The following is a 15,767-nucleotide window of genomic DNA, read 5'->3' as shown; positions in this document are numbered from 1 at the left end:
GGGAGCCATCGGGCCAGCCAATGGGGGTGGGGGGACATGGGAGGTTGGCTGACCAGCCCCACCCCTGATTGGGGTGGGGTGGCCGAGTAGGGAGGGGGCCAGCGGGGTGAGGGGTAGCGGGTGGTTGGCTGGCCGGCCCTGCCCCTGATCAGGGTGGGGGGTCAACTGGGGGCAGGACCGGCTGGGGAGAAGGGCTGCAGGCAGTTGGCCAGCCACTCCACCCCTGATCAGGGTGGGAGGGGGCGATGGAGGGGGAACCAGATGAGGGGAGGGTCCATGGATGGTTGGGGCCGCAGTGCACATCATAGCGACCAGTCATTCTGGTTGTTCCAGTCGTTCTGTTTTTCCAGTCGTTTGGCTTTTATATATAGGGATTATTGACTATATTCCTATGCTGTATTTGACATCCCCATGACTATTTTTTGACTACAGATTTGTAGTTCTTAATCCTTTCACTTTTTTCACCCAGCCCCTAATCCCCTCCCATCTGGCAACCCTCAAGTTTATTTTCTGTATCTATGAGTCTGTTTCTGTTTTGTTCATTTATTTTGTTCTTTTAGATTCCACACATCTCTGCTGACTTATTTCACTTAGCATAATACTCTCTAGGTCTATCTATGTTATGAGAAATGGTAAGATTTCATTTTTTTTATTGCTGGGTAATATTCCATTGTTATATGTAACATGTTTTCTTTATCTGTTCATCTATTGATGGGCACTTAGGTTGCTTACATATCCTGACTATCTATAATAATAAAAGCATATTATGCTAATTAGACCGGACAGCCAAACAACCTTCCGGATGTCATTCCAGACATCCTTCCGGACGAAGCCGTTGCCACGGGGGCCAAGGTAGAGGCAGTTAGGGATGATCAGGCAGGCAGGCAAGTGGTTAGGGGAGATCAGGCAGGCAGAGGGGTTAGTGATGATCAGGCAGGGAGGCAAAGGTGGTTAGGAGCAATCAAGCAGGCAGGCAAGTGGTTAGGGGTGATCAGGCAGGCAGGTGAGCAGTTAGGGGTGATCAGGCAGACAGGTGAGTGGTTAGGGTTGATGAGGCAGTCAGGCAGAGGGGTTAGGTGCAATCAGGCAGGCAGGCAGGCAGGCCAGCAGTTAGTAGCCAGTGGTCCTGGATTGTGAGAGGCAGTTTAGGCCTGATCCTGCAGGGATGCCTCCAGGATCAGGCCTAAACTGTCAGTCAGACATCCCCTAAGGGGTCCCGGATTGCAAGAAGGTGAAGGCTGGGCTAAGGGACCCCCGCCCCCTGTGCACAAATTTTGTGTACTGGCCTCTAGTTGTAAATAATGCTGTAATGAACATAGGGGTGCGTATATCTTTTTAAATTAGTGTTTTGGATTTCCTTGGATATATACCCGGAAGTTGAATTGTTGAGTTGTTAGGTAGGTCTATTCTTAATTTTTTGGAGAAACTTTCATACTGTTTCACATAGAGGCTGTACCAATTAGCAATCCCACCAAGAGTGCAAGAGGGTTCCCTTTTCTGGACATCCTTGCCAACACTTGTTTGTTGATGATAGCCATTATGAAAGGTGGGAGGTGACATCTCATTATGGTTTTAATTTTCATTTCCCTGATGATTAGTGATGTTAAACATCTTTTCATATGTCTGTTGGCCATCTGTATGGCCTCTTAGGAGAAATGTCTATTCAATTCCTCCGCTAATTTTTTAAAATTTATTTTTTTTTTTGGTGGTGAATTGTATGAGCTCTTTATAAATTTTGAATATTAACCAGTTAACTGTCATGCGTCCAAAACGGAAACCAATAAAGGATGTCATCTTCTTCCTGCAAGGTGCTTGGTTCGATTATTTCTTCATCTGATGCCATTTATGGGAATTGCATTTTATTTGCACAATATATTACAACAATAAATTCAATAATAAAATAATGATAATTTTCAATTCTATGGAAATATCAACAAAAGCAAGCATGAAATAAAAATAAATCGTCGACACAAAAAGTCTCAAAAGCACTAAATTTTTTTGATGCTCAAAAGAAAACAATGAAGAATGCACACCATGTTTACCATTTTATGCATGAAATTCATGATAATACAAACAAAACTCAAGTGTCACAATGAATAAAAAAAAAATCTCAAGTGTTGAGGTGTTTCTCTTGTGAGTCTGAGTGGCAGCCCTATATATTGATATTGGAATTTCTTCCATAAGCGCTGCTATATTCACAGATTTAAGTTACCATAATTTTCTTAACAAACCCAGTGATGTCACTAACAAGTCTGATTTTAAAATTGGGCCACCAGAGTGGATATGCGAGGTTTGCGGCTATAGACTCACATTGTGCATGAGGAAGGTCTGCTGTGTGTGTCTACAGACCTTGTATGGAGTAACCCCTTTATCAGATATACCATTGGTGAATATATTCTCACATTCAGTAGATGATGGTTTCCTTTGTCATGAAAAATCTTTTTAGTTTGATGTAGTCCCATTTGTTTGTTTTTCCTTTTGTTTTTCTTGCCTGAGGAGATATGTCAGATAAAAACAGTACTAAGAGCAATATCTGAGATTTTACTGCCTATGCTTTCTTCTAAATGTTTTATGGTTTTGAGTCATATTTAAGTATTTAATCCATTTTGAGTTTATTCTTATACATGCTATAAGATTGTGGTCTTGTTTCATTTTTTTTGCATGTGTATTTGTCCAATTTTTCCAACCGTTTATTGAATAGGCTGCATATTATTGCCTCCTTTGTCATAAATTAATTGACCGTGTGGGTGTGGGTTTGTTTTGTGGTTTTCTCTTCTGTTCCATTGATCTATGTGTCTATTTTAATGTCAGTACAATGCTTTTTTGATTACTATAGCCTTATAGTATAGTTTGATATCAGGTAGCATGATATCTCCATCTTTGTCCTTTCTCAATATTCCTGTGGCTATTTGGGATCTTTCATGGTTACATATAAATTTTAGTATTATTTGTTCTAATTCTGCGAAATACGCCATTGGTATTTTGATAGGGATTGCATTGAATCTATAGATTGCTTTGGATAATATGGAAATATTAACTCTGCTAATTGCCCTTATCTAATAAGCACAGTGTATACTTCCACTAAATTGTATCTTCTTCAGTTTCTTTCTTTGGTGTCTTATAATTCTTCCAGTCTACAGGTCTTTTACCTCCTTGATTAAATATATTCTTTCATATTTTTTGCTTCAATTATAAATTGGATTGTTTTCTTTTTTTAAATATATTTTTATTGATTTCAGAGAGGGAGGGAGAGGGAAAGACCTGGTTTTAATAGGGCTTTTGTAGTTCCTTTAAATAGTTCAGGAACAGTGAGTAATAAACACACAAAAAGAGGAAAAAATAAAACACAACATCAGGAAAAACAAAATATTGAACAAGATAGGAAATGTATTCTTAAACTGCATTGCTCAACAGTAACAATAGTACATGGTCATATTAATAAACATAGAATGTCAGTTTAACCTCAAATTGCTACTTAACCTCCTGGAAAGATGGGGAAAGAAAGCTTGATGGGATAAGAGTGCTACATCTTTCTCATTTTGCATAGTAGTAAGACATTAAATAATCTCTGAAAATGACAGTTTAAGAAACATCACTATGCACACATTACTTAGATGTATGGAATCAAATGTCATAATTAAAAGTTTAAAATGGCCCAACCATTTTGGCTCAGTGAATAGAGCATTAGCCTGTGGACGGATGGGTCCCAGGTTTGATTCTGGCCAAGGACACATGCCTGGGTTACAGGCTCGATCCTCAATAGGGGGTGTGCAGGAGGCAGCCAATCAATGATTCTCTCTATGATGTTCTATCTATCTCTCACTCTCCCTTCCTCTCTGAAATCAATAAAAAAATATATATTTTTAAAAGTTTTAAATGGTTGGGGTATTTTTTGGTGCTTGAGGAAGTTTATTTAGCAGGCAAAGCTTTTTTTAAAAAAAGTCTTCATTGTTGAAAGTATTATATATGCCCCCTTTTTTCTCCCATTGACCCCTTATGGCCCTCTTCTCCCACCCCTCCCTTCCACTTCCACCATCCTAGTGTGTGTGTGTGTGTGTGTGTGTGTGTGTGTGTGTGTACGTGCGCGCGCGTGTCTTAGTGAGCCCATACGTGCATAAAAGTTCTTTGGTTGATCTCTTCCCACACACTCACCCTCTCCTGCCTTCCCTCTGAGATTCAGATTCGACAGTCTGTTCCATGCTTCTATTTTGTTGAACAGCTTATTTTATTCATTAGATTCCACATATGAGTGAGATCATGTGATACTCGTCTTTCTCTGACTGGCTTATTTGGCTTAGCATAATACTCTCCAGGTCCCTCTCCCATAACAGGATTCAACCTCCTTAGGGGCCTGTGTCGTGGGGAGGGGGGTTAGGTTAGAGATACTGGTTAATCTTCCTGTCCTAAGCAAGCCCCTACACAACCAAACTGAGAATAATTGTTGGGGCAAAAGTGATACCCATATCTGTGGTTACTCGGTCTGGCAAATAAATACCTTTCATCACAGGCACAAACAACAAAATGGTTTCCTTTGAGGAATCGAGGGGTTTCCTGTTTGGGTTATAGGCCTTACAATGGTAGTTGCCTTTTTATCCTATAGGCATATATTACTTGGATAAGTATAAAGTTGGTTTTAAAAATTAGTGAACTTAGAGGTTATAAAAGCAGAGTACACAAATACTCCTAAAAAAAAAAAAAAAAAAAAAAAAAAAAAAGCAGGACCAAAAACAGAGGAAGACGGTGATGGTGTTTTTCTTGATATCTTTCAGAACTCATCTATGTGTCCCTTATCTCATAACAAAGTAGGGGCCTCAGGACCCTCTGCCAGGCTCACTCCAGCCAACATCTCCTGTCTCTACAACCGCTCCCCACATGCTGTGTCTAAGCTCTGCTGGGCCACTTCATGTTCCCTTTCCAACTCCTGTGCTTTCCCTCACCGGCGTAGTACAGTTATTGTTCCCCTTCTGTTCATATTCTCTCTCTCTCTCTCTCTCTCTCTCTCTCTCTCTCTCTCTCTCTCTCACACACACACACACACACACACACACACACTCATCCCTTCACAAACTCTTCTTGTTCCGCCACCATCCCTTACCTATTCATATCTCAGCTCATGGATCATAGCATTTCCCCTTTCTTTTAATTACTATTGTATTGCCCTTGGCACCACTTACCATAAGCAGCCTTGCATCACAGTAGATTTTGAACTTGTCCTGTCTTTGTTAAGAGCCAGAAGGTGACATATTGCAGTGATATTTGCTCCTCCAATAGAGCCTGGGAGAGTGCTGGCATATTCCAGGTATTGACTCAGACACTAATTGAATGAATAAATTAATCTTTCATTAAATGTGAAATCTGTTCAGTCATATGGCCCAATACTAAACATCTGTATCCATGTAAGTAAATAGGACTGGAGGTAAGGTTTTTGTGTTTTAATTTTAAGACAGTTTATGTGCTTTCTCCTAAGGGGGAAGATCATGCTCAGAGCCCAGAGGGTAAACTGCTCCCTAAAGTTGTTCTCATGTTGCCTCTGTAAGGAACGTGAAACACTTGTCACCCGGAGGTTGACGTTTTTATTTGTCTCTGCAGGGGTTGCAAGTAGCCTGGCACTGAGGAAAGTGTTGCAAGCAGGACATCACCTGGCCTCCAGGTAGAGAAGCTCCTGGACATGCCCTTGTACCTGAGGGGCAGTAACACAGCTCAAGGTGTAGCAGGAAAAAGGGAAACCTCTCATGAGGCCAGACCACTAATATAAAAAGGAATCAATAAACACTCAATGGCATAACATGGTCACCTAGGTACTGAGGTGCAGCTCAGGCTGGCACCCACAGCTTCCTAAGCTCAGCCCTGTTCTATTTCATCACACTTTATATCACACTCCCCACATATCTTTATAGCCATCCAAATCATCACCTCACCAGTTATACCAGTATTACCAAATACTTGCCATTCATACAGATAACCAAATGACCGTCAGTATTATGGTGTGTACAAACAGCAGAGTGCCGCAGAGCCATTAAACAGAATAAGGTAGAATCTATGAGATCTGATCCAGGGAGGGCTTTAACATACATTGCAACAGGAAAAAGTTAGTATGGAATAGGATTACCCCCTTTATGTCATTCATTACTCAAGTACCATCTTTTCAATAAGGCTTTTCTTAACCACTGTACTTATAATAGCAAATACTGCCCACTCTTGTTCCTGGCTTTTTCTCCATTAGCATTTATCCCTACTTGACATAATATATATTTTATTCATTTGTTTATGATCTACCTCCTCTACTAGTATGCAAGCTGCACGAGGTATTTTGTGTGCTTATTTACTGTTTTTCCTCCTAGTGCCTTAGAATGACTGGATGCATGAATACGGTAAAAAAGTTTATTATTTGCACAGCACAGTTCTGGAAGTCTACCAAGCCCAGCAGTAGTTCTCTCGGAGCAGTTGAAGTAGGAGTATGTGGGTGGGAGACTAACTTTGAGAGTATGTATCTTACCGTGTATGTGTATCGCTTTTTAAAATAAAAACACTAGCTTAATCCCATTTAAAGTGCTCCTCAAATGGCTATAGTGAAATAGAGGTTATTTAGTCAGCGCTAGTTATTTCTGGATCTGAGATAATGAACACCATTCACAATCTCTCTTCTTTGTAGAAGTCAAGTTGTAAGTGGGCCACATTTTAAGCCCATGGGCTTTATATTTTAGGAAACCTTTACCAACAGACACTTCTCTGTCACAGTGGTGCCAGCTGTCGTTACGGTTGGGGAGGGGGTTGTTTACGTCAGATACATTTATATCTTCTAGCTTTCAGGTAGATGAGCCGGGCAGGTTACTTGACCACCCTGAATCTGTTTCCTTGCCTATAAAATTGGGATAATTTTTCCTATGAACAAAGGGTATTGTCTAAGCAAAACAGAATGGAGCCTGTGTATTCAGTGCCTAGCAGTATCTGATTCAAGGCCGGGCTCCCTTTCCCTGCAGAGGTGCCTCAGATAGAAGACTCTTAGTGATGTATTCTTGGCTATAACTACTCCAGGTGTGGTCCCAATATCACCAAGGAGTTTATTGGAAATGCAGTCTCAAGTCTCACCTGATCTAATGAATCAGAATCTGTACTTTAACAGAATACCCAGGTGATTCTTACGCACAGTAAGGTCTGAGCAGCTGTTTTTAAGCTTCTTGTAGCAGTGTTCCAGACAGGTTTAGGTTATTCATGTATTTATTTTCTGTATTTTATGATACTTGCTATCTTAGGGCCTTGGAGACCCAGGTGAAGGCACGATCCTTCCCGGGGTGCCTTAATTTCTAGAGATAGCAAACACTTTGCCTGGGACTACAAACACTTTGATAAACAAACCAAGCAATCCTGAGTCTATGTCCCCACCAGCCTCACCTTATCAGGCTCCTGCGGTCCAGAACATGATTCCCCTTCCCTAAATCACCAGAGGGCTAGTATTTGGACAACTAGGAACCAATCCTGTACCCCAACCCACTGAAATTATTTTTTAAATGTTTTTACTGATTTAGAGAGAGAGAGGAAGGGAGAGAGAAACATCCATGAGAGAGAACCATGGATCAGCTGCTTCCTCCACGCCCCCTGCTGGGGATCGAGCCCACATCTCAGGGGATGTGCCCTGACAGGGAATTGAACCGGAGGCCTCTGGGTGAATGGGACAGCACTCAACCAACTGAATCACACTGACATTATTGAAACTGTCCAGTCCTATACCTTCTGACCTTGCTTGCTTTGCCTTTCCCGTGGAAGCCACAGTAAAGGCTGTTGGCCATGTTTTCTCCTCACTCCCTCTGCTCCTGACCTGCTCTGGCGCCTGCCCATGTGGCCCAGTGTGGCCCGGCGTGGTATTGCATGGCCCCTCCTCTTGGGAACTGTCAGTAGCAAACTATCTTTTCAGTGGCAAACATGCCATAATTTGAATAAAACCAAATCCCAGGTACCTTTTAAAACAAGGCTGCCCTTTTAAATTTTTTCCTAGTTCACTGCCACCTGCTCCCCCTCCCCCTTTGACTTGCCAGCTTCATTTTCATTTGAAGAAGTGTGAGGATGCCCAGCCGAGCCAGATGTTCTGGTGTGGCGTGACTAACAGGCTGAAACATGGGAGGATGCTTAAGCCACCTCATCAGCCTAAACTTACTTTTAAATACAGATGATCAAGGATAACCATGAACAAGGCTGTAAATCTGCTTAATGTAGTGTGACTACTTTGAATACCAATAATGGTCCTTAAGCACAGCTTTGAACACTTCAGAAACTGCGATTAGAAATGATTAAGACTTTCAAGATAATGGAACCGTTTGAATGGAAACACACAAACTTACAGTATTCTGAGGTGTTAAGGGAACAAATGAAAACCTGCCATCCACATCCATTCATTTTCCCTGTGGCTTCTTAATATGGTAGCCGTGCTTTAGGTGGACACGTCTCCTGTCGCCATGCCGCCTCCCTCCCACATGGGCATTGCCTCTTATCTCCTTTGTTTGAAAAGATTCTTGGTATGTGGCAGTGAGCTAACTGTAGCTGAGGTTAATAAAAGCAAATGTTAAAAGAAGATAAAGGGGACTTTTCTCCCTATGACTCAAAGTGAAAAAAATACAATAAGGATTATCTTTTTCAGAAATATTCCATATTTGTTAGATAAGATGATGAGAACAGAAGATAGTAATTTTATAGTAACATTTCCCTTATAAAAGCTTTACTACCATCTTATTAAGTAATTAGAATTTGATTAGCAGCTTTTAATTAGAAATATTAGACAAGGAAATTTTTCATTGACTATCAGAATTGTTTCCATAAGAAATAAACCCTTCTCATCACACACACACACACACGCACACGTAACTACATGAGGTGATATATAGTGTTAACTCACTTTATTGCAGTAATCACTTCACAATATACAGTATATGTATATTACATCATCATGTGCACACATTAAATTGATACAATTTTATTTGTCAATTATACCTCATTAAAACTGGAAAATATAAGTAAAGAAACCTATTTGTTATGACCACAAAAAGAAACTTTGGCTGCAGATGTCAGGTTTTGCTCCCCATAACTGGCCCTACTAGAGCCACTGTACTGCCCAGGCAGTGCCTACAATCTGACTTGTGGCCTGTAACAGTGTCCCCTGAAACCACAGGCTTGTTTTTCAGTAGGTATTTTGTTTGCTCCTTGACCCTTTTCCAAGAAACCTCATTTGCCCAAGGGAGTGTGGCACAGGGAAAGAGTGTTTGCATCTGCTTAGGGAAATGTGCCTGTAATAATGACTTATTTAGAAGAGAGACCAGAATGGAATGGAATGGATTGATACGCCAGTTTGAGCAGGCAGAGAGCAACCTGGGCCTTAGGACTCTTATAAAAGGAGCTGTGCAGCAAAGCAGTTTGCCAAGACTGGGTCTGGCAAGACCCATCTCCACTTAACAAGCATTGTCTCTGTAAACTCCCTGCAAAATTTGTATTCTTACAAATGCCTCAAGGCAGGCCCGCTCATCTCAAGTTTCACTTACGCTTCTACGATGGTGCGGATTTCTCGATTCAGCCCTGCAGACCCCAGTGTAGACACTGCTCTCCGAGGTACGTTCTAAACTTCGTGGAGTCCTTTATGACCGCACAGTGGTTGGTGGTGTGATGCTGTGGCAGTGAGTTCAAGTGCTTTCTTGGTTGCCAGAGAGTTGGCGAGTGTGCTGATGCATGGATTGCTGGAGAAGCTTGATTCAGCTCCTTCCCCACATACTGAACCTAAACTGAACCAGCAGTCAGAAGCAGGGAGCTGACATCTCATCTATTGGAAGGATGAGTTGAGGCAAAAAGAACAGAAAAGGGAAGAGAAGGGAAGGGGAGGGAAGGGAAGGGAAGGGAAGGGAAGGGAAGGGAAGGGAAGGGAAGGGAAGGGAAGGGAGGGAAGGGAAGGGAAGGGAAGGGAAGGGAAGGGAAGGGAAGGAAAGGAACATTAGCACTGCATGGCTCTTTTGTGCTTCTCCATTTCCTGTTTCTTGTGCTTTGTCTTTTTTCTCTTCACCTTTCTGCCAAGAAAATATGGTTGATTTGTTTATAATCATAGCTTCCAGGCTAGCAACATATTGAAATGGCAAAGGTGACAACAAAAAAGTTTCTTGAAATAAATTTTAAAAACATGAAGCTAGATTAATTTCTTTCTGTCAAATTTGTCTGCTATTCAGTAAAAAAAAAAAAAAAAAAAAAAGTGAAACCATTGACCATATTTAAGTTAGCAAGGTTAATCTGAAACAAAGTGCAGTTTATACTCTGTGGTAATGAATGTTTACCTTTTTTTAAATTTAAATCTATCTTTGCACAATTAGCAAATTATTAAACGACCTTTCCTTCAAAGTCGGCAAGCAATTGCTTGTTTCTACTAATATGAGAACATGTTTTACAAGGTTCAAGTTGATTAATTGACAAATGCTGATAAAATCAAAGCAGGGCTAAAATGTAGTGCACCAGCTGTAGTATAAATTACTTCTGTTCGATAATGTTTCAAGGGGCTATACATTTATGGTTTACCTTTCAATAAATATTACTGTCTTAATTGCAACATCCGTTGTGGAAATTTATCTCAAGATGGCTATCAGGAACCACAGCTAGGACTAAACATTTATATATATATATATATATATATATATATATATATATATATATATATATATATATAGCTCATGGATTGCTATGAGCATTTAAAAAACAAATGCTTTATATTTAATGTGAAATGAGTGCTAATATAATTTGAAAATCATGCTCCCTTGATTGACCTAAGTATAGTGTTCTCTACATTTCTGGATTGTTTGAACTAAAAAAAAAAAAATTTAAATGCTCCACTGACCTCAGACCATTCACTAAGAGCATTACATTCTTAGCCCATTGTCATCCAGCTGTTCTGGCAGCTGTTTTAGGCTCCATTAGAGGGCCTATAGCAGGCTGTTTCATGCTCGTATGTGTTTCAAACATGGGAGATGATTGGCCAAACCCAGATTCTTGTTTTTGTTTATGAGTAAGTAGCTGATCAGAAGGACCTCCCACAACCTAGGCCAAACCTGAAGGTGCAGAGGATCCCAGCAGGAAGGGAGTGGACACTAGGCCACAGGCCATCCTGCCGAGTTCTCACTCCTCTCCTGTGTTGTCCATGCCCATGGATGGACTCCCACACGCTACTGCCACAGCATGTAGATGTAGGGGTCCAAAAGATCTGATAGTTTTGTCTGCACATCTTGAGGTGTCTCATCTAAACTCCTGGGAAATTAGATACCCTCCAAAAGTGCCTTTGACATACTTTTCTCAACAAAGTCATTTTCATTCAATAAATGTTTATCAACTCTACTTTATGCCAGGCACTGGGCAAGGTCCTGGGGATAGAGACATAAACCAAAATGATTTCCTATCCTGAAGCTTCCAATATTCAATCGTAACTCTGGACATTGGCAATTTGTTATTTAAAAGATACCCTTACATAATTTGCCAAAAAAAAATTGAGGCCCTGTCATGTACCAGGTCCTATTCTATATGTTTCCTTTCTTTAGTATTTTTTAAGAGACCACTAGCTTCTGGTGGCCCTCTAAGGAAGTTTGAGCTACCTCAGTTGCTGGTTACCAGGTAACAGCTGTACTCAGGAGTACCACAGCTGCCAGACCTGGGTTGAGATCAGTGGAACTGAGCAGAGACCATCACTCTGAACCTTTGACCATCAGTCAAAGGGTGCATTGTCCTCAGGATGGACATGAAGATCATGGTGCAGGAATATCGGGCTGTGTAATGAGGGAATTAAGGACAATTTGGGACACCTGGGATCAAGCTGATTTTGGAATGTGGATCACAGTAGAAGCAGATTAAACTGGCAAGTCCAGGTTGAGGGTTGGGGAGAAGTGGCATTGGGCTAGAATTCAGTGATGGCGAACCTTTTGAGCTCGGCATGTCAGCATTTTGAAAAACCCTAACTTAACTCTGGTGCCGTGTCACATATAGAAATTTTTTGATATTTGTAACCATAGTAAAACAAAGACTTATATTTTTGATATTTATTTTATATATTTAAATGCCATTTAACAAAGAAAAATCAACCAAAAAAATGAGTTCGCGTGACACCTCTGACACGCGTGCCATAGGTTTGCCATCACTGGGCTAGATGGTAGAATTCCAAGTGATTGCCTAGATTCTAGGCCAGGAGTGGGCAAACTTTTTGACTCGAGGGCCACAATGGGTTCTTAAACTGGACCGGAGGCCGGAACAAAAGCATGGATGGAGTGTTTGTGTGAACTAATATAAATTCAAAGTAGACATCATTACATAAAAGGGTACGGTCTTTTTTTTTTTTAGTTTTATTCATTTCAAACGGGCCGAATCCGGCCCGCGGGCCATAGTTTGCCCACGGCTGTAGGCCCTAGAAGGTAAGGACAGAAGGCAGACTGGTGATGAAGGTCACAGAGAGGGAGCAGGTTAGAAGAGATCAAAGCAGGTTAACAAGCAGGTGAGCAACCAGAGCCAGCCGTTAGCCCAGTGGGCATGGGAGCATTCTGAGAGACAAGCAGCTGCTGGGGTGGGTTCAACCATTAAAAGAATCAGGATCAGGGGTAATAAGGAGAAAACTCTTTGCCACTGAGAATTTGGCCACCAGAAGTCCACTGATCCAGGTCACAGGGCTGTGAGCAGGACTGGCAGCATGATGGAGAATTTCTGAGTTTGGGCTCATTATGTTCTCTCAGCCCAGACATCATTAAGACGATGTTTGGCATGCGGCAGACACTCCACAAATATTCCACTGAATGCACCTGGCTTCTGGGAGGGAGGGAAGATGGAAGGGAGGGAGGTTCCAAAATTAAGTGATTTCTACATGGCAGTACAAAAAGTTTAAAGTAAATTACTGTGGCACTGAATGGAGAAAAATAAGCGCAGGGGAACTACACGCATCCTTTGTTTAAATGATACATACGAACACAGTAATTGTGTTTGTTCCCTGCCTTAGTTGCTTTCCTGTGAATGCCATTAAGTGAGAAGAGGGACAGCGTGGTGTGGAACCCGGGACGTTCTAAGAGTGTGTGGTGAGGTGTTAGCCAGTCAGCAGTGTTTTCCTTGTGAGAGCATTTGGAAAGAAAGAAATAAAAAGGGAATGGTGAAGCGATTAAAACCTTGCTGAACTCCCAGGTCCGTGTCTGAAAAACCTCGGTGAGATGCCAGAATCTGGCTGAGGTTCAGCCCGTGTCCCTTCTCATCTTCCATCAGGAAGGTACTGCCTGCGGATCTCCACCCCTGGAGGCTCTTTTATGTTTGTGGTGGCAGCTGCCAGTAAAAATAATAGGAATGATTATTTCGTGCAACCTTAATAAAAGTCCTATTGTGCTAGTGTTGTACATCACACATAAAAGTTGTAAAACACAGTCTCTTAAAAGATGCCCTGCATCACCAGGTTGGGTCATTGGGGCATAACAAGCTCACCGGGCACCATGTGTGCCGACTGCCGTGCTGAGCCCGAAGCTAGAGAGCCCTTCCCCCCTCCGCACTCCTGTACCAATGTTCCCTGTGTTGGCACTAGATGGGGCATTGTTATTATGACAGTGGCTCTAAAATGTGAATATATAAAACCCATAAGGATGGAAACATTTCTTTAGAACATGATATTGTACTACTGAATCAAAGGACATTGGAGAAGGAAACAGCCATGAAAAGTGACTAATCCAAACCCTGACTTTTGTGTTTAGCTGAAAAAACTGACCAGCCCATGTTCACACACTGAGTCAGAGGCAGACCCAGAACTGGAGGCTGGAGCCCAAATCTCAGGAAGCCACGGCAGCCTGCACACCGTGCTTCCCCCAGAGCGCGGCGGTGAGGGTAACACGGGGATCCGAGAACCCAAGTGCTAAGCTCTCAGAAGCTGCCTTCTTTTACATGGGGGGGGGGGGGTTATAAAAGAGTTAACTCTCTAAGACATGCCCTCCTAAATAACTCTTCCTACAGCTTGACTCTACGTGTAGGTGGCTCAAAGAAAAGTAAACAGTGAACATAATTTACATACATACTTGGTTTGTTTATTTTTTTAACCTCTCTCTCTTGCACACACAGGTGTACTTACACATACATGTACACATCTTTGAAAAATAGCAATATGAATGAACTTCATTAGATAAAATATGAAAAAACAAAATATGATTTATTATATTTGGATTCTAGCTAACAAATTTCCCTTAGTTTTTTTGTTCGTTTTGTTTGTCTGTCTGTTTGTTTGTTTGTTTGTTTATTTGTTTTAGAGAGAGAGAGAGGAAGGGGGAGAGAGAGAGAAATATTGATTGGTTGCCACCCTGACTGAAGATCAACTCAAAACTTAGGTATGTGCCCTGATTAGGAATCAAACCTCTTGGTATGTGAGATGATGCTATAACCAACTGAACCACCGGCCAGGGCTCCCTGAGGACTGTACTCTAGTCAGCTTCTAAGCGCTGTGAGCGCCCTCAGTCTGGGCCTTGCCTTAGTCCCTTACATACCGCCATCTTCACTGGAGCATTAGAGTCCTTGGGGCTTAGAGCCCTTACTTAGAACCCAACTGAAGACCGGACTTCCCAGAACTTCTCTCTCCAGGTCTACCCAGGGGAGCTCGCTTTCCCTCCTTCCTTTTTCTTCTGTGCCAGCAGAGGAGCCAGCCTTTATCTCCACCCAGGGTACCAGTTCGATTAAATTAATAAAAGAAAATGAGCAGGTTTTCCTTGTTCTCCAGCACAGAGCAAAATTCTTATAAACCCTGCAGTTGATTTGCAGTCTCTTTTTTTTCATAGCAGACCCTCTTTCTCATGAAGATTAATTTAACTTGTGTTTCAGTCTCACTGAGAACAGGTGATTATTGCAGTTGCTTTTTCTCCTTTCAGTGGCGGTAGCACTCCTCACTCCCAGGCCTACCAGGCTCAGGTGCGTGAAGTCCTCTCCTTCTTAGTGCACGTAGGGTGCTTGGGAGGAAGCGCAGGCCAGTGAGAAACCATCTAGTCTGTGATTTTTATTTTATGTCAGACATTGAAAACTTATTTTTTTTGAGTAAAACACTTTTAAAAGTGAAATTTTAAGAACTTGGCATGCATGGGCTGATCCCCCCCCCTCCCCTTCCACCCCTATACACACACTTGGAATCCTCTCCTCTGCCTCCTCTAATCCCATTCATCCTTCAAGATCCAGCTCAAATGTCATCTCCTCTGCTGGGCACTACCCTCTCTGCTCCCATGTCCCTTCCATAATCTTCACCCTTTATTTTGTGCTGCCAGAGCGTTTTATTCAGACCAGAGAGTGTAATCCCAGGGCATTACAATCAGTTGTGTGTGTGTGTCCTGCCAGCCCAGGGTGACCTCCAAGGCAGGCAGCGCGGACGGTGCCTGGTTCATCTTGCATCACCTGCCCAGAGCACAGGGGCGGAAGTGCACGGGAGGCTCTGTACCGATTCATGGGGTTGAATCAGATCATGTCAGCACCACCTCTTTAATATAAGGTTCTGAGGTTTTGGAAAATGTATCAAGTAAAAGGGTAATTTAAACACCACAGTCTTCTGAAATTTCCTGAGACTTACGTTTTTTTATGTTCTTATTTTTAAGGAGAAATTGTTATATAAAACTAGGTATATGTTACTATGTATATGAGAGTACTGTTCCCCATGTCTAAATAGGACAGAAATTTTTATCACAGGTTCACTCGGCTTTATGCAAACAATGTGTTCTAGAAAAGTTGTATGTAAGTCTAGTGTGTATAAATCGAATTATGTATTAAAA

General features: G+C 41.8%; 1 protein-coding gene across 3 annotated transcripts in view; it reads left to right on the top strand.

Annotated features, from left to right (window-relative positions):
- Positions 1–15,767, top strand: part of ENOX1 (ecto-NOX disulfide-thiol exchanger 1) — a 593,708-nt gene that overhangs the window by 327,274 nt on the left and 250,667 nt on the right. The window contains exon 4 of one of the 3 annotated variants that reach the window (XM_081082749.1): positions 5,590–5,650. The exons of the other annotated variants lie outside the window; for them this stretch is intronic. The gene's annotated coding sequence lies outside the window, so the exon portion shown is untranslated. The remainder of the gene's footprint in view (positions 1–5,589; positions 5,651–15,767) is intronic. 3 annotated transcript variants of the gene reach the window in all.

The sequence above is a fragment of the Myotis nattereri genome, assembly GCF_964212035.1.
Source record: "Myotis nattereri genome assembly, chromosome: 2".
NCBI classification, from domain to species: Eukaryota; Metazoa; Chordata; class Mammalia; order Chiroptera; family Vespertilionidae; genus Myotis; species Myotis nattereri.
Note: the sequence above shows the minus strand (reverse complement) of the source record. Positions and strands in the feature narration are given on the sequence as shown.